This window comes from Camelus dromedarius, chromosome 4, assembly GCF_036321535.1.
Source record: "Camelus dromedarius isolate mCamDro1 chromosome 4, mCamDro1.pat, whole genome shotgun sequence".
Taxonomy (NCBI): domain Eukaryota; kingdom Metazoa; phylum Chordata; class Mammalia; order Artiodactyla; family Camelidae; genus Camelus; species Camelus dromedarius.
In genome coordinates, this window is record NC_087439.1 from 60,046,201 (window position 1) to 60,064,601 (window position 18,401).

Consider the following 18,401-nt stretch of genomic DNA (forward strand, 5'->3'; position numbering starts at 1 on the left):
TGTCTAGAAAAAACATAAGCAAGAAAGAAAATGGAATAATTGCTAGAGAACTACTTTCTGAAAAACATCAGTTTATAGATAATTCTTCCAAATCTTCAAATAACATACAGTATTTTTCAAAATAGTGTTTTGAGATGAGCATTTTTTTAAAGAAATAGAATAGTACGGAGTGAATACTCATAGAGCAAGTATTATGTGAAACTTGTTACAGTGCGTATACTTATGCTAGATCTCCTTTTAAAGCTGCATTTCTTTCTCTTTTTTTCTATCAATAAAGGTCTAATTAAGTAAAAACTGTGATGCATTCACATACTGGAATACTGTGCCACTGTACAAAAGAATGAGAAAGCAAATTATGAACAGGTAAGGAAAAGTTTCCAAAACATATTAATTAAAAACAAAACAAGACAAAAACAAAAAATACACACACACAGAGATCAAAAAATTATGTTATGCTCTGGTAAAGAGAGAAATATAAGAACACATATTTGAACTTTGCTTGTATGTGCGTTAAACAACTCTGGAACTAAGTATATGTAAGCAATTAAGAAGAGTAGCTACATCTGGAGGGGAGGAACTGGGTTAATAGAAACATGAGTTAGGTGAATATAACTTTTTGTATGTTCTGGTTTTGACCCATGAGAATGTATTATCTATTTTGAAAACTAAATTTTTTTAAAGTCTAAAAGTATAACAGCAAAACTTGAGTAACTCAGGTGCTACTCACTGGGGATTTGTGATGAGTTGGACATGTTAAAGGCAGGGGAGGTGAGTTATGTCTTCATCCCACGGGGAGGAAGGAAGCACAGAGATACTGGAAAAGAAACAGACTCTTCTTCCATGTCTCCAGTAAAGCTGCCTTTCTTACTCTGGGTCACAATAAAAATACTCTGAAAGCCACTGTCTTAGAATTTTAATAAATTAAAGAATAAAAATTAATACAGGAAGCTTACAAAAAAAAATTGAGCTACTGATGCTAACACATGACAATAAAAGCAAGAAAAGACTACCCACCTGAATTTTTAAATTAAATATTAGAAGTAGAGTTCTGTAGTACATTGAAAGAACATTATACTGAAATGAAACATAGTCATTCCAGCAGCACAAACATGGTTCGTTCAACATATTAATAGGTAAGAGGAGGAGGAAAACATGATCATCTTAATATAGTCCTGTAAAACACTTGAAAGAATTTAAATAGGAATTCTTTAGTTAGGACCATTCCTTGTTAAAAAAAAAAAACAACCTTCAGTAAAATATGAGTAGATGGATATTTTCTTAAAGTGATAAATCAGCATTATGCTTAATGATGAAACACTATACATATTCTCATTAAAATCAGAAATATGTTAAGGATACACTCAACCATAACTATTACTTTTATTCTTATGGAATATGAACAAGATAGTGGAAGGAGGCATAAATATAAGAAAAGGAACAGTTGTCATTTTTGCAGGTGGTATAATTTAATGCCTATAAAAATATAAAGAACTGACTGAAAAACATATGAAACAAATTCAGTAAGGTGACATGTTACAAAATTAGTGCACTCTGCAATCATAGGTTTTCTTTATGTAAAAAGTAATCAGTTTTAAAATATAATGAACAAAAAAGATGCCATTCAAAATAACAGCCAAAACTAAGCCAAAGCAAATAAAAACAGCTATGAAGAACTCAGCTTATAAGTATGCAAGGCCCTGCACTGGTAGTTGTTAACTGTGAATGGGGTTAAGCTCTTAATAAATACACAACTCCTATGCTCCACACCAAACCAGTTAAGCCTTTGGTAACAGGGCCTAAACATCTGTATTTTTAAAAACCATCTAAGTGATTGTAATGTACAACCAGGGAAAAAGCCCGCTGCTCCATATGAAGAAAATATTAAAACTCAAATAATAAATGGAAAGACATATTCTTTTCTTGAATAGAAAGAATGATGTATAAATGTCATTCTCTTTAGTCTATAAATGCAACCTAATTTCCAATTAAAACCTCAATCGATCTTTTAGATGTAACAAATATTTCAGAATAGGTAGGTAAATTTTGATAAGGAAGAGGAATGAGAGGGGACTGGCATTAATGGATGTGAAAACATTTTAAGGCTTAGTAGTTTAAAATAGCATGGTATTAATAGAATAATAAAAAGAGAAGTAAAACAGAAAGAAGAGTCAAAATAGACACAAGCATGTAAGAAAATCACATAAGTGATAAAAGTGTCATTTTCAGTTAAGCCATTAAATAGATGGCTTGTGTATTGGTATTGCAACAGAAATAGCCCAGGGAGCCTTGGCCACTAGACTGTAAGCTCCATGAAAACAGGGACAATTTTGTATTCATCAAAAATTTAGATCTCAAAAATGAAAGCATAAAAGTATGAGAAGGAAATGTGAGTGTGTTTTGAATAGCATGATGTAAGTTTTGGAGTGGGTAGCATACATTCTAAGCACTTGTCTGTCCATGTGTTTGAGGTTTTCTTTGCCATGATGAAATTTAAAATTAACTAGGCACATTTATCAGTCTTTTCTATTGTAGCCTGATAAGCATGTCCAGATAAAACTTTCAAATTTCAGCATAGCAAAGTAAACATTAAAGTCATGCACAATATAAAATATTTTCTAATTTTTCTTGTGCTTATTTCTTTGACCTATTGATTATTTAGAAGTATGTCATTTTTGAGGGATATTTTCACTGGATATAAAATTCTCTGTTATCATCATTTTCCTTTAAGCATTTTAAAGATATCATTTTATTGTCCTCTATATTACATTGTTCTGGACATTAGCAGTAATACTTACCATTGTTCTTATGTGTGGTATGTCTTTCTTTGACTACTTTTAAGACTTTATCATTGGTTCTCAGCAATTTTAAGATGATGTGCCTTGGTGTGGTTTTCTTTGTGTTAATCCTGCTTGTGGTTTATTGGCTTCCCTTGATTTGGGGGTTTATAGTTTTCATCAATTTTGAGAAAAGTTTAACTATGATTTATTCAAATATTTTTTCTTCCTCCTCTCTTTCTGGGACTGTAATTGCACATATATTAATAAGACAATTTGATGTTGTCCCACAGGTCACAGAGGCTGTATTAATATTTTTCATTCTCTTTATCTCTGTGTGTTTCAGTTTTGACAGCTATTTCCTATTTTTCTGGTTCATTGATTTTTTTCTGCAGTATCTAATCATCTCTTAATCTCATCAAGTGAAATTTTCATCCCAGATATTGTACTTCATCCCTAGAAAATCCATTTGGTTCTTTTATATCTTCCATGTCTCTCCTTATTATGTTCATGTTTTCTTTTAAAGCTTAGAGCATATTTTTAATGACTTTTAAAATCCTTGCCTGCAAATTCCATCATCAGTGTCTTTTTGTGTGTCTGTTTACATTGACTGTTTTTTCCCCCTGATTTGAGTCACATTTTCTTGTTTATTTATATGTCTGCTAACTTTTTTATTGGGTGGAGGGAATTATAAACATTACGTTATAAAGTGTCTGAATTTCATTGTCTTCCTTTAACGAATATTAAAATTGGTTTAGACAAGCAGATAGTTTCTTGTAGATCAGCTTGATGTTTTTGAAGCTGCCTTTCAAGTTTGCTGGGGTGGGTCTACAGTAGCCTTTAGTCCAGGACTAGTTTAATCTAATTATGAACACATGACCTTTCTAAGGTTAATTAATGCCCTGGATACTCAACATGTCTTTTACTCTGGCTGGTCAGATCTTGGAGCCCATTGTGACCTTGAAGAAGTGTTCCACTTACAGTTCCCCCGGTGTTCATTGCCTGGCCCATAAAATTTCACTCTATTCATTTGCAGCCTATTTCAGACTCAAGGGAACCCTGCACAGATTTTTGGAGTTTTTCTTCAAATAGCTCCGTCCTCTCCAGCACCCTATCCCACAATACCCAGTGTCCTTGACCTCCTAGATTTCTGATCTTTGGTTCCTCAACTTAGCAAGATTATTGTGCTCTGCCTGACTTTCCCTTCTCTGCACTGTGATCCAAAATGTGCCTCTAGGGCAGTTCTATGGCTCATTGACTTGTTTCCCTTCTCTTAGGGATCACAGTCTTATTCTGTCTGTGTCCAGTTCTGAAGCAGTTGTTTTGCATATTCTACCCTGTTTTCTAATCGTTTACAGCAGAAAGGCAGGTACAGTACCAGATAATCAAATGTAGCCCGAGGTAGAAGTCTCCTTGGAAGTCAAACATAACAAAGATGAGGAAATGAAATGCTTATGACAGGAAAAAGGCTAAATTTGTCTTACCTTCCAGAACCCTTAAGAATAAGAAAAAAGTTAACAACCCAGTAGAAAAATGACAAAAGAAATACAAATTTCCAATAAACCAAAAATAAATTTTATCTATTTCCAATAAATAAAAAGATATTCAACCTCCCTCATAAGTAAGAATAAGATTAAAGTATCAGTGAAATACCATTTCTCACTCAAGTGTTAGAATAAACATTGGAAAAGAGCCCACTCTTGCCCTCTTGGTGGGAGTGTAGATTTTAATTTTTATCCAGTTTGTAGGGCATTTTGGCATTCTCTTTCAAAATTTTAGATATGCTATGCGCTTTGATCCAGAAGTTCTATTTTCTAGAATTTTTTCCACAGATCAACTTGCACAAAGTCTCAAAAGTATTTATACAATTTATAACATTGAAAAATTGCAAATACCCTACTTGTCCAACAATTAGAAATAAATTAAATCAATTATTTATCTACCTCCATGCAAAATGTAAGTATATACTGACATAGAAAGATGATTATAATATACTAAGCAGAAAAAAATTTTAGAACAGAATAGGTTTTATAACTATGAAAAAAATGACATTTATTATATGTATGCTTTCTCCAGAGATATTTCATCCAGTCCTATGACCTTTAATATTAAATATTTGCTGTTTGCTCCAGACGTATTCAGCAGTCTACTTTACATCCTTTTTGGGGTAGTTAATACGAATTTCCAACATACCATGGCCAAAACAGAACTCTTGACTTGCCACCAGTCCTCTCCTCCCCACCCAGTCTTCTCCGTTTCACTAAATGGCACCATTATTCAACCACTTGCTCACATCGACACCTGGGAGTCAAGGAAATTTTCTCAATAAGCTCCCAGCTCCACACTATGTATTGCAAATAAAGGAGTTAGAAAGCTGGAAGTTTAGTGGAGTATTGCCTGGTTGTGGGATAATAAAATAGCTACCACATTTTTTTTTTTTTTTTAGTTTGCAATAAATTAGTCACTATATCAGGCACTTCATATACATTATCTCATTTAATCCTCACTAAGTATATAAGGCAAGTATTATTTCTCCATTTTATAATTAGAGTTTAAGATTTCAGGTGATAATGCTTTATTGAAAAATGCGGTGTGTTTGTATTTATGTATAAATCCTCTCATGTTTCTTTTTCTTTGTTGCAGACCATAGGTCCTGCCAGAAGACAGTTACCAGGAACTACAGATACCCTGAGAACACCAATTTGGTCCCAAGGTAGGTGCTAGTGGAAGCGTATTAGGCACTTCCCGGGAGATGTTGATTCTCACAGTTGGTGTGTGCAGATAGAGCTCATATCCCACTCTTCACTGGTTCAGATTCTGAGACAGAGGATTCATTCTTCCTCAGTTATATAAAAATTGTCCTTCCTCAGTTACATAAAAATATTAGCTGGCTTCTATGTGGAAAAGGATGTAGTTTTATAAGTAAAAGCATTCAGTGTAACATCATTTAGTCAGCAGAATTGCAAGCAGTTTTGAAAATTCATTTCATCAGATACTGCATTAAGTACCACTAATGAAGAAAAAAGTAATAAAGACATGATGTCCCTGATGACCTCACAGTGCAATGGGGGAGACAGACTTGTAAACAGATATGTTAAAGTAGAAGGTGGTAAGTGCTTTTCTGAAGTCTGAGCAAAGAGCTGTCAGTGCAGAAGCGCGGAGGACTCTGCCTTGGGGAGTCAAGAAGGTTTAACCGAATAGGTGACATTTGAGCTAGATCTTGAAGGATGGGCAGGAGTTTGCCAGATGAATGAGATGATCTCTATATAAAGTGCCTAGTACAGGGCCAGGCAGTCGTTAAGACCCAGTAAATGTTAACATCTAGTACCAGTCAGGAAAGTGTTCCAGGCAGAGGACACAGGTCAGTTTAATTCAAGGAACACTTATTGAGTACCTTGTATATGTCAGGCAGTGTTCCAGATTTCTTAGCGCTTTGTGCCAGGCACATCCTGTGAAGACAGATAATTACACAAGGGTCTGGTGTGAGCCATATCCAGATCTACTATTTATAGGCTTTGCTCCCAAGATGGAGCAGTGATGTTTGTTTGAACACTGCTGACACATTCCATCTTGATTGCAATCCCCTACATCAGGCACTGACAGCACTGAGACGTAAGCGGCTAATGGCTGTTCTAGACTCAGTTTCATGAAGGCAGTGGTGACAGTCTAACCTGGCTTCCCACTGTGTTCTGAGCCACTTTGATCTGCACTGGGGTCAGGTCCGGGCAACAGCATAACATGGATGGAAGAGTCCACATGCCTGCATTTCTGTCCCAGCTCATTACCCACCAGCCCTCTCTTCAAGAACCCTCTTTATCATACCAGGTCACCAATCTTGATGCTTTATTCTACAGTAGAGTAGGAAATAGTATAGAATAAATAGAATCTACACTGTTATCTGAATTTATTATACTAAATACAGAACTTATACATTTCCACACCTATAACAGAACATTTCTAAATGTCAGGAATATTCTGTAACTGTTTTCAGTGGCTGTTTTATTAGCATAGGTGGGTTACAAACAAAAGAAGGAATGTGCCAGGTGTTTCACAAACATTTTATTTAATTCTCACAGCAATTCTATAAGATAGGATTTGTTGTAACTATTGTACAAACTAGGAAACTAAGCCACAGCATATTTAACTTAGGAAAGACTAAAAATAGTAACACTGGGATCTGAAATCAGGTCTATCCAACTCCAACCCCACTTTCCTTTCACTATAGCGTGTCCAGTTTTAATGCTACCATTTATTTTGTTTCTACCATATGCCAGACACACTGTGAAATGCTCAGATGCATTCTCTTTAATCTGTATGTATTTTCTTTAATATGACACTCAGTGCCTTGCTTATACAGGCAGCATATTATAGCTGTCAACTTCAAGCCTTTGTCTTAGATTTGATTACCAGTGGTTCTCAGCCCTGGACGTGCACTGGAATCAAATGGGGAACTTAAAAAAAACCCCTACCCTCAGAGAGTCTAATTTCATTGATCTGGAGTAGAGCTCAGGTAATTTTAAAGCTTCGAGGTGATTTTAATGTGTTTGAGACCATAGCTATCAAAAGTAAGTAGGAAGCTTGAGGTAAGGCACATTCGTTTATCAGGATACACTGGTGGGAAATGGCACTGTGGGCTATTTTAAAAGTGATTATATTTTTATACAAAGTACTGAAGAATATAGAGGAAGGTACATGGGCTTCGGAGTAGGAAAGACCTAACTTTGAACCTTAGCTTTGACACTTTCTTGCTGAGTGGCCTTTGGCAAGTTATTTAGCAGTTTGTAAAGGATTGATTCTGAAAGAAGTAAAGGTGTCCCTAAGAAGAGGATTCTATCTTGAAACAGATGGAGTGAATGCTGTCTCTGGTGTCCTACTATTGGGGTCAGCCTGCCCACTGTGCATTGAGAAGACCCTCTTCTGCCTCCCGTCCCTGCTGCCAAACATTCCCAAAGCCACCAGGAATGATTCCTTTACTGCCAGACCACATGGTGTTGTTGAGAGGTGACCAAGAAGAGAGGATTCCCTTTTAGCCACAGATGCTAGGGTACAGTATATGTGCTTAGGTGGGAGGGAAAGTGGAAGAATATTTTTAATGTCTTATATTAGATCTGAAATAGGTTTTACAATAGAAACAATATCTAGATGGTAATTAGGTTTCCTGGTCATTCACTTAAAGCTTATTCATAATTTTGCCAGAAATATACTGTATTTTATATACAAATAGCACTGTATTTCAGTAACTTTGGGGGGCCTATAATAGGCTTGGAGGAATTAGTGTGGAAATGTAACCATCATTTATAACACTGTTTCTGTGAGAAATATGGGGTCACTACTTGGGACTCCAAGAAACTACTACTTCCCTCTCTATCTCAGCTTAACAAATAGAAGTGCCCACTGGTCCTCTAGTGAAGAGGGAATGAGGCAGCTCAGAGAATGCTGTTTGCTCTCTGAGTTCAGCAGAACTCTCTTAGCTACTGATTATAAGATCACAACATACTTGAGGTCAGGGCCCATTTGTTTCCTTCATTTGTATCCCCTTTCCTCCCAAGCAACTTAGCATATGATATGAGCACGTAGTGAACATGAGCATAAACACAGATTAGATTTGAAATCAGTAGTGGTCTTACTGTCAGTGGAAACCAGGACACTGGTAGTCCATACCATGCAGTGACAAAATGTTCCTTAAATGATCCCATTGTTTTCTGGAATCAGGTACCATTCAATGATAAGAATTTAGGAAATGTAGTGGCTGTTAGTAAAGTATCATGGTGGAGATTATAAGGGATGTGGGGTGGTTCTGACTGCACTGGAAAGCTTGCCAGAAAAAAATGACAAACCCAGAGATTTAGATGTTTAACTCAGGGAACTGTTGGAGAATCAGAACATTTCCTTGACTGCCTAAAAAAATGTCTTATTTCTTGTACCAGTGGGGCTGAGGCACCCAAAAAACAAACCTAAATTTGATTCTGTGGCTTTATGCATTACAGCACTGGCTTTCTAGGCATTGATTAGGAGACTGGGATCCTGAGAATGGAAACACTTGGATAGGTTCCAGTGAATCCAGCTATCTTGAATCCCCAAATCCCACTAAGTCAGTTGTCAATAGAAACAAACCTCCCTCCTCTGTCTGACAATCTTTGTCTCTCTCTGCCTGGTAACCTGTTTTAATATTAACCTGAGGCAGTTGACTTATCAGAGGAATCTGATTCAGATTCCTGAATAGAGATAGGGACTCTCCTCAATGTCAAACCCACTGGGTCTCATTGCTTCCAGACCCAGGCCTATTCCATAATTAGATTCAGATCCTGAAGACCTCAGGGATGAAAAGGAAAATTTAAAAATCGGTAACTATGCATGATGATTACAGTTCTCATTTCTACAAGGTTTATGGGCCATAGTTGGTATTTGCACCTCACTTCTTCTACTAACCTTCCTTTGCTCCCTGCGTCTTCAGATAATAGTTTCACTGGTTGTGATTATTTATTAGTTAAACTTTCATTCCTGAAAAAGCTGAACCATTAGTGGTTCTTGCTTGGCTTGGGTTGTTCTAATTTCCCAATAGATTTTACCATGGACATGGGAGTACTCAGAGTTCCCCAGAAAATCCCCAGGCTTTCAGACATAGTCCTCCTCCCCTTTGCTGTGTATACTGACCTTTTCTATTTTATAATTAGGATCAACTGCCCCAGCCAATACAGTGAGTCCCTTCTTTGCTTACTGGTTCAGTGGCATGAAGAATTGACATTGCTGATTTGGCAGTCTCCACTCCATTCAGTGGAACCCTTCCGGTGTTTCCTAGAGAAAGTGTTCCTCCCTTGGGGACTAAGAGCATAACATTGTGGGGCTAGAAATAAAAGTATGTGAGTAGGTCATTAGCAATTATAATGAAGAGACCACCACCACTTGAGCATTTTCGTTCCTGGATCTAAGTGTTCTGGCTGTGGGAGAAACAGCATTATGTATTGGTGCTGGTTCAGAGAATACAGTATAACTAGTGGGACAGCTCCCCCGTCCCACAAGTGGCCACATAAGTGAGTTGTCAATAGTTCATTCCATCATTCTATCAAGCCAGCTTCTTCCTAAGGACATGAAACCATGTCTTCAATGCTTATTCTTTTAATGGAATTCCTTCATCTATAGCAATATTTTATGGGATTCCAGAAGAGTGAATGAAGCAGTCCCTAAGTCTATGGATAGTGGTGCTAGCAGAAACATCATAGGCAAAGAAGGCAAATCCAAATCCAGGTTAAGTGTCTTTCCCCCATGATGACAGAGGTTCAGTGTAATCCATCTGCCATCAGGTGACTGGCAAGTCCTGGAATTGATGCCACTTTAGGAGCTCATTGTGGATATCTGATGTTGATGAGAGAGGCACTCATCAGGGAAAGTAGCCAGATCAGCCTTGGTGAAGAGAACCTATGTTCCCAGTCCCACATTCTTGCCAGGCCCACTGTCAAGCACCAGGGTGGCTGGGGAAGACAGCTAAGTGACATTCACAGTGGTCATAGTGTTTACTTGACTATTGACAATCTTTTCCAGTGGATACCTTTTAGTAAGCTTCTATATAGAACACAAATAATCTCATTCTGTCCTCTCTGAGAGGCCCATCCATATAACTCTTTCTCAGACCTCCTTTTAACCCATCTCCTAATCCTGTTTCTTCAAGCCCCGACTCCTTAGCCAAATAGCACTTGCCCATGAATCGATGTAGATCTGTACTTTTGTCTATCTCTCTGCCATGCAAAGTGGACAGTCAGCTTTTAATATCGACGTCATGAAGTCTTCTAACCTGAGGTCTTGCCACCATCCTCAGGGGCATCCTCAGAGCAGGCTCTCCAGTGTGAAAGCAAAAACCTCTGTAACCTTTCTAGTCTGAATGAGCCGAACTTCTGTCTTGTTCTCATTCCTTAAAACTCTCCTCTTCCTTCCTTCTCTGGAGCTCCGAGCATAATCTTTTCTGTAAAAGATGAGGCACTTTCAAACCTCAGATAGCTTAATTCAAAAAATTCCACAAACAAATAAATCAACAAAAAATCTGGCTACCTGCTTGACCAGTTGGAGAGAAAAAAAATTACAAAGAAAATAATAAAAACAGTATCTCAAAAACTGTCCCATACTTACTTTTTTCTATTTTTCAAAGCTCTTTCAAATATTACATCTTATTTGAACCTCACTGAAACACTGTGAAGGGTAGCCAATATTGTACTTATTTAAAGATCACAGAACTGAAATGTGGAAGGAGAAAAGTGACTTTGCCAACGTCTCCATAACTACCTAGGAATATCAATAGGGACCAGGATCTTGCCTTCTAGTACAGTGACAGGAGAATGAATGCACGAACCCCATGGTCGTGATGCGTCTTGGGAACTCTGATGTATGGAGTGGAGAGAGATGTTGATTGAGGAAAGAAGGATGAAGAGACAGAGCACTTGAAATGGGTGACTCCAGTGCACTGAGCAGAGGGTAAGAGTCAGAGTCAGGTTTTCCAGAAAATCCCAGTATAAGAAGCATTCCTGTATGTGTTATTTCATTTTTGTCCTTTATCTTAGTACAACATCAAGAGATCTTTACAGGCCAACAATGGGAAGGACATAAAAGCATATTCAAGCCCAAAGAACTATTTCAAACAGATCAAAATAGCAGAGGTGGGGAACATGGGGAACCTAGTGAAGGACAGGCCAGCTCAGCATTCCAGAAAAAAACTTGATTCTAACATGCTGTTGTTTAAGCTTTTAACGGCCAAAGAGGAAAGGGAAAAAATGGCTTGTTAGTATGGACTGGAAATTTGTCCTGGGCAGGAGAGGAGTTTGCAGATAGCTCAGCGGTAGAGCGCATGCTGAGCCTGCGTGAGGTCTTGCGTTCAACCCCCAGTACTTCCATTTTAAAAAGTGGAAAAAATTTTTTTTAAAGAAATCTCTTTTTTCAGCAAAACTGAGTCCTAGTTAACCAAATTAAGTGAACAGTTTATTTTAAAATCAGTTTGAGATTTTGCTTGGCCTCCTTATTGTGTGTATTATAGGTACTTTTATTTGTTGCGACAGAAAACTCCACCTGTTTTAACAGGCCCAAGAACTGGGCAGGCGTCTTTATTTCCTGGTAATCCCCATTCTGCCACCTAAAGCAAGTCATTTAAACTCTGTGGGCTAACAGCCTGTTTCATCAGTTATGAAGTAAAGAGAGAATGCTCCATGTTCTCCAAGCCTTCTCCCAACTTTCAAACTCAATTATTCTTGGAATTGGAAGTTATAAGTATCCTTACAAAGGCCCCAACTTAGGTTCTTGAGTTTGAAAAAAAAAAAAAAAAAAAGATAGGCTCCAGCAGGGGTCACTATTGTCCCGTCAGCCCTAAGCCTGAATCTCTCATAGTTGATTTTGCACATCACATCAGCCCTTTGCCTTGATTTTCTGTTTGAGACCATACAGACCCTCTCTGCACCCAGGTGTTATCTGAATTGATCTTCAGATGTACTTAGAAAGCCCACTGCAAGTATTTTCTTGTTCTGTTTTTGTTTTTTTTTCATGTTCTTTATTTACTTATTTTTTCTGTCACAGGAGATCATTTACCTCTATTGACTTGGACGTCCTTCAGGAGAATTTATTTTACTTTAATGAGCTATGTTAGATGTTTTCATCTCCTAGAATTGTAATGAATTTGAAATAGTGTACACTTCTTTAAATATATGAGGTTATATTAAAAACAAGGCGCACAAAATTCAGTCCTACTCTGAAGGGTTTTCTTTTTTTTAATCTATGAACACCTAAAAAAAATTGCCTCCTCTAGAACCCACCCATCCCTGAGAATTCTAGAATTCTGTTAATTGCTTTTACTCGCCCATAGTTATTTTGCTATGTATATAACAGTACTAGTTCATATAGCCAAGAGTGGGGTAATGACAGGAATTTGAAAGGACCTAAATGTTAAATGACAGCTTTAATTCCAAGTACCCTGTCCTTTGTCAAATTATACCATGTTTTTGCTGTGAAAACAGTGACTGTACATATAACAGAGAGAGTTGGAGATTGCTGTGTTTGTGATGCTGAAAGGCAGGCATCCGACAAAGTTAGCATTACTCTAAGAAAGTCACAGGACTCCCCAGAGTACTGAGTTTTAGGACTAAGTCCTAAGTCTTAAATCCTGAATCTTAGGACTCTTTAGAACTATAATTCAATTTAAGACTACTCTAAAGGGGTTCAGTCTGCCCTAAAGCCTCTTTCCAACCTCCATTTTAATACCAGAAAGAGTATGATTATAAAGTAATATATATTCCATATATTCAGCATGGAAAATTTTAAAAAGTATACAAAGTACAAAAATAAAACTAAAAATCATTCATAATTCCTTCCTTTAGGAATAATTACTGTTAACATTTTGGTTTATCTACTCAATAAATAAACTAAAGTTAACTGACTATAGTGTGAATATTTTCCCAAGTCACTAAATATTTTTTACACATTATTATTTAATGACTATCTGTATTATGTCATATTAGTATTTACCTATTTAATCAATATCTTCTTGTAGGACATTTAGGTTCTTTCAAATTCCTGTCATAACTTTTCAAAACATATCCTTGATGGTAAATCTTTTTGTAAATACACATATATGTACTTACAATAAATTCATTTTTAAGAATTTAAATCATTTTTCCAAATTATCCTTTGGAAATTGTATTGATTTACGTGTCCAGTAGGAGTATTCAAAAGTGTCTATTTCCATTTGCAGATACTAACTACTATATATAAAATAGGTTGAAGAACAAATTTCTACTGTGTAGCACAGGGAACTATATTCAATACCTTGCAGTAGCCTATAATGAAAAAGAATATGGAAAGGAATATGTGTATGTATATGTATGACTGAAACATTACACTGTACACCAGAAATTGACACAATATTGTAAACTAACTATACTTCAGTTCTTTTAAAAAATGGAACAGAAGTGCCTGTTTTCCCCAAACCATTGCCAACCCAGGGTAATAGCCTTTTAAGAATCATTGTCCATCTGATCTGTAAAAACTGTTATCTCCTTGGTCAGGGGATAGCTGTATCTGATCAGAGGAGAGGACTGGCTATTAAAACCAGAGTTCTGTTGTCTAATTCTAACTTCTGTGAATAGAATTTCACTTACCTTGGGCTCATTGCTAGCAGAAGAAAGGGAAAGTACTAGAAATGCTGTGTTGTCAGTTTTTCATTTTTAAGACTATAATAATGTCTCTAGTCATAAAGATGATGCTCTTCTGGACCACTTTCAGATACTTCAGACCATAGATAGAAATATATAGATAGTACATATATGCATATCAGGGCAGAAGATGAATGTTTACAGCTTTAAAAAAAAAAGTCATTAAATGCTAACCTAAAATAATAGTAATACATGTGGCAAGGAATCAGAAAATAAATATTCTTGGATTCCTTGTAGCACAGGTAGGAGGAAACAGAGTTTTATTTAAGGTTATAGAAGTAAAGATTCATACCCTTGGCACCAGAATTTTTTAAACTATTGTCTGTAACAGGATAATGTTTTGTTTTTATGTCTTCCTTTCTTCACCCATAATTTCACTTTATTCGTGGGGGTCATTTTTATTTATGTGCTCTCTTCATTTTCATTCAGTCTTTTGGGTATAAGTTTCCAGTAATTTCGAGGTCAAATTTGGCCCTGTGTATAATTGTTAAAATGTTGGTAATAGATTCCAAACACAGCTGTCAATGTATTTTCACTTTGGGAATTCCCTGGCTTGGTAACTTGACCATGGAAACCTACAGAAGAAGGTGGGAAAACAGCTGGAGGCCGTCAGAGTGGAACGCAGTCCGCTCACCCACTCACCTTCAAGTTGGGCCGGGAAGGGCCTGGCCTCTTCCTGTCCTCCCCTGTCTTGTGACCAGGCACTTAGTGCAGCTACTGAAGCAGCAGCTCTCTGATGAAGGACGAGGGCCTTACTTTCTCTGAGGCTTCAGTGTTCCTGCCAAGAGCGTCCACCTTCCCCCAGCCATAAAGAGGACACGGTCTCACATTGCTTTAATCTGACTTCAGATTCTGTAGACAGAGTTTTGGTGAACATGGCTCTTGTGGCTGGAACATAAGATAAGTTCCAGATTAAGCAATTGGAAAGTACATATGCACCGACCTGTAGGGATTTCCAGGACATTGTTTTCAGATATGTATATATAGCTATTTAATATATATTATATTATATATCAATATATACATATATTTAATATACATATATATTTAAAGGTATTAACAAAGGGGATGCACGGGCTATTTGGAGTATTTAATAATAATAGGTGGTGACCCCTAGTGCCTTTTATGTGTCAGAACTTTTACATATTATTTATTATCTTTTCCACAATCCTATGAGGCTGGTAGCATTACTGCTACTTTGTAGATGAGAAAACTGAGCTTCTGAAAGTGAAAACATCAGCTTAAAATCCCAGAGCTACAGAATGTCGGAGCCATGATTTCGACCCAGGCGTATCTGACTATCAGATCCCCCACTCCTTCTGTGCAGCCTGTTTTGTTTAAAAGGGAGCCCGAGAAGTGGAGCTCTAAGTTTGCAAGTGTTTGTTCTTAGGTTTCTGGCTATATGTGCAAGATTACTTCATTTTTTATTTTGAACCATGTTTTCAGCAATCACAAGATTGATTACAGGATGTTTTCCTGCCTGCAAAGTCTGTTGAGCTGAATCATAAAAGTCGCCTTGCCTTCTGTCACTATTCGTAATTTATTCATGGATCACTGGTTCCCTATTAGCATTATATCCATTATGTATTTTGAATGATCCTTTCAATGCTTTTGGGAGGGTGTTAAAGGAGAGGTGAGGAGTTTTAAAGATAGCTTTAAATAGGAAACAAGTGATTACTTTATCTGAATGAGTCACTTACTTTCCACTGGTCCAGGAAAAATGGTATTCAAAGAATGTGAGGGGTAAGTTAAAAGATTAAATGACCAGGATAATAATCCATGAAAGACATTAAATGTAATTCCTACAAATCACAGACATTGAAAAGAATTTTTGGTAATATCAGAAATAAATATGATGGAAACTCAAGGGGTTCAGAGGAGTGTGGTGTATATAGACATATACATTATCTTATATCATATCATATTCGAGGGGCTTATTGCAGGAATTTGACCTTACGTAATGGGGGATCTAGTTAAGCAGTCTCTGTAAGGTTGCTGTCTTCACCTCTGAACCTGGACCTGGAAGTCCCTGGCAAGCAGTTGGGAAGGAAAGAGGGATGTGATGTAGGAAAGAGCAAGAACCAGCCAGAACCCACAGCTTGAGGTGGAGCCCACAGGATGGATGGAAGACTGTGTCAGTTCTTATGGCCACTGCCCCTCATGGTGAGGGTGGGGGGTGGGTCTTTCTTCACGGAGCTAAACAGCTACCCTTGGCTCAGGAGTCAGAGAAGCGGCAGGAGGATGGGGGTGGGGGGCGGAGGTGGAGTGGTTTCAGCAGCGTCCGCTGCCTCACACCCTGGAGATGAGCCAGTTGGTCAGTGACCACACAGTTGAGCTACATAAAGGATGCTCCTTCCCTTCCGCCCTCCACATCGCCCACCAGAATCTTTCTTGGGGCACACCTTAACCTATAGGAAAGGAAAACCAAGAAATTTAGTTCAGGCTAACCAGGTTAGCACTTTACAGAGTCACCACACTAAACAAAAAGAATGTTACGAGTAGAGCACTGGAAAAGAGGGCAAAATACTGTCAGCTGAAATGAAATGAACTCTTCATAAGGCTCATGAAAGTGCCTTCTGACTAAGCACACAGCCGTCCTCCATCAGGGTCTTGCCGTCTCCTTGCACGTTACCGTGTGTGAAGCACGGATCACACACCTCTGTTTCAGGGAGTTTGCTGCCTCCCTGTATGTTGGCCTGGAGTGCAGGGTCCTGGGCTTTTCTCTTCTGCTGTTAACTAATCTCCAGGTTCTGCTCAGCTTCTGCTGGGATATCGCTTGACCTATCCTCCTCCTAGAGAACTCCCTCCTCCGACTGCCAACTCTCAAAACCTTTTCTTTGCCTTTTGTATTAACTTCCTACTGGGGCTGTAACATATCACTGCACATTTAGTGACTGGAAACAACACAGATTTATCTTGGAGTTCTGAAGTTCAGAAGTCTGAAATGGGTCTCACTGGGCTAAAAGCAGTGTTGGCAGAGCTGTGTTCCCTCTGAGGGCTCTAGGGGTGAATGCATTTCTTTTCCAGCTTCTCAAGATGGCCCACATTTCTTGGTTCATGTCCCCCTTCCGTCTTCCAAGCCAGTGATAGCCAGGGAAGTCTTTTGATGCTGTATAGCTCTGACACTAACTCTTCTGCCTCTCTCTTCCATATGCAAAGACTCTTGTCATTACATTTAAATGTCCTTAATTTCAGGTCAGCTGATTAGTAATTTTAATTCATCTGTGATCTTATTTCCCCCTTGCAGTGTAGCCTACCACACTCACAGGTTCCGAGGGCTAAGACATGGACATCTTTGAGGGGGGAGCATTGTTCTGCCTACCATACCTTTCCACTCTTGTCATGACCTAGGCTGTTTGTAGACTAGAACTTAGGAGTAGTATTTCAGGTCCTTTGCTTTCCACCTTGCCACAGTCCTTACCCTAAGGCAGTGAGCACAAACTAGCTCTTTATAGGGGCAAATACGAAAGGAGAGAAAGAAGTACAAGGAAAGATATCAATTAATATTCAGAAATAATTTCCTGCCACCCAGTCAACATTCTGTGTTTATGAAGACCAGCTTTATGGCGATTCTTAGCTCTCTGAAAGACTCTATTGAGCAATAGTCCTGTTTCCATGAGGTCGAATGGAATGGCTGGATTCTTATTGCCCAGGTGATAAATTTCTTTATTGTGTCCAAATGTATTGTCCCAGGGAACTTGCTTCTCTACCCACGGACAAATCCCACTCTCTTTAAGACTCACTATCCAACTCTTTTTCTTCTCATTGCTTTCATTTGCCAACTTGCAACTGCCCACCTCCTTCACTGAAAACTCTAGCACCTCATTCGGGTTTCTTTTCTAACACAACCCTGGCAATCATCAAGGATGACGCTCTGTAATCACTTTGTTTTTAATCATCTCCTTCCTCATCCGTCTCAGCTGCTGTGAAGAGACATTTATTGCTCACTAAATATCCATGTGTTCCTTTACATTTCCCAGCCCCATTGCAAATAGATGGGGCCATATGACTACTTCTGGACAAAAGACTGTGAGCCTAAAGGACATGTTTTGCTTCCAGATCCAAGCATTTAAGAACTAACTCAGTGCCATCTTTTCCTCCCCTGCTGTATAAACCTGGAAGCTATGTGTTGAAATGGCAGCATTTCAAAATAAAACAGCATGAGTGATAAATAAAGCTTTGTTTTCTTTGAGATTTTAATCTGAGATTGGAGTCAATCTTTTCATGCAGAATAGCTTATATTATCCTGACTAATACCTCTACCATGGCCAGAATCAAACTCTGGAACTCATCACTGGGAAGTGTTTTAAAACCTTTAAAACCACTTCTGCAAACTTCACATTCTTAGTTTATAGTCTCTGACCTTTTTGGCTTTGTCACTTAGATCTACCACTACTTCACTTGCAACTTTCAGTTCATTGATCGTTTGTATTAGTCTGCTAGG

General features: G+C 37.9%; 1 protein-coding gene across 1 annotated transcript in view; it reads left to right on the plus strand.

The window, feature by feature from the left end:
• The first annotated feature begins 280 nt into the window (after window positions 1-280).
• C4H2orf88 (chromosome 4 C2orf88 homolog) overlaps window positions 281-18,401 on the plus strand; it is a 94,498-nt gene continuing 76,377 nt past the window's right edge. The window contains exons 1-2 of the mRNA XM_064484982.1: window positions 281-363; window positions 5,418-5,487. The gene's annotated coding sequence lies outside the window, so the exon portion shown is untranslated. The remainder of the gene's footprint in view (window positions 364-5,417; window positions 5,488-18,401) is intronic.